This window comes from Arachis hypogaea, chromosome 19 (assembly GCF_003086295.3).
Source record: "Arachis hypogaea cultivar Tifrunner chromosome 19, arahy.Tifrunner.gnm2.J5K5, whole genome shotgun sequence".
NCBI classification, from domain to species: Eukaryota; Viridiplantae; Streptophyta; class Magnoliopsida; order Fabales; family Fabaceae; genus Arachis; species Arachis hypogaea.
This window is the reverse complement of record NC_092054.1, coordinates 121,297,903-121,299,553: the sequence shown is the minus strand read 5'-3', so window position 1 is coordinate 121,299,553 and position 1,651 is coordinate 121,297,903.

Below are 1,651 nucleotides of genomic sequence, written 5' to 3'. Positions count from 1 at the left end.
AGATGCGTCCGAGGCAGAGACCCATCCCCAGGAGGCAGCACCAGCCGCACCACAGGCAGCGGTCCCACATCAGATTGAGGCTACGGATCTTGAGATCCCGATCTAGTCAGCACCTCCTCCACAGCAGCCAGACCCTCAGCCCACCACCACCACTGAGACTCCAGCTACCATCCCTACCAGTGATGACCCCCTTCACACCCGGCTTGATTGAGCATCGGGGACGATGCTTCCTTTTAAGTGTGGGGAGGTCGCCATCTCTGGTGTTTATTTTGGTGAACCACTATATACTTTTTTCTTTTATTTTGGATATTTTTCTGTATTTTTCTTTTTACTGTTATTTTCTGAGTACTTATACATTGCTTTTATGTATTTTTACTCTATTTTCTGCATTTTGCATCTTTACTTATTTTAGCCAGTTAGTTTATTTTAGTTATTTAGTTCAGTTTGCAATTCTGATTTATTAGTGGATTAATTAGTATAGTTTACCCTTTTTAGCATAAGATAGAGTATAGTTTAAATTGAAAAATATAAAAAGGAAGTAAGCTAGGAAATTGAACATATCAGATTTAAATCCATAAACCTTATATATAGCATTACATGATGTAGTTAAGATGACAACATTTCATCAAGGAGGAATATTAAAACTTTAAAAGCCACCACAAATAATTTTTTTTATGAGAATAATGGGAATTTTTAACTAAACCTGCATACAATATATAAATGATATATCATGCTTGAGTTAGAGAACACACAGCCTGTGAGTCTTGAGCTTAATTGCATGGTTGCATTCAAACCATAATTTTATTCCTGTGTGTTTCGCTTCTTTTTATTCTGATGTTCTTTACTTTGCTTTAATCTATATGTCCAATTATAGAATATAGAATAGATACATACCAAGAGAATGATTGAGGCCATCATTTGATTTTAGCTCACTTACCCCAAAAAAATAGCCTACCTTTTACATCACCCTTGTTAGCCCCCTTGAGCCTTTTAAAATCCCTTTATTCTATTTAGCCAAATTACTAGCCTTAAGCAGAAAAACAAAAGAAAATCCCAAATGAATCCTTGGTTAGATTAAGATAAAAAATTATGAATAGAGTTAAATGTGGGAAACCTTTTGGGAACATGGATGATAGAAACGAAAGGTAGAAAAGTTAAAAGGAATAAAATAAAATTTGGGAAGCATGCTCATGAGAAAATCTAAGTGATTCAATTACCATGTGCATTAAAAAAAAAGAGAGTTATTTTTCAGCATTTAAATAAAAGGGGATACAAAAGAAATTCTCCAATGCAAAATAAAAACAATGCACATGGGATAAAAATAAAAAGTGAAACATGAGCATGTAACAATAAGTGGGATAAGATGGGAAAATAGGTAAAGAGATTTTGTTTTACTAAATATGTATGTTAGGTGAGATCTTAGTCTAATTAAGGATTCACTTATTAGCTCACATAAATCCTTACCTTTACCTTGGCCCCATTACAACCTCAATTAAAGACCTCATGATTTTTTGGTATGACTATATTCTATAATTGTTGATTGGTTAGATGAAGAACAAAGCTATAGAAAGCAAGAATAAAAAGAAAAATAGAGTGAATAAACCCAATAAACACTGAGTGACTAGAGAGTAAACACAAAATCCAGTGAGGG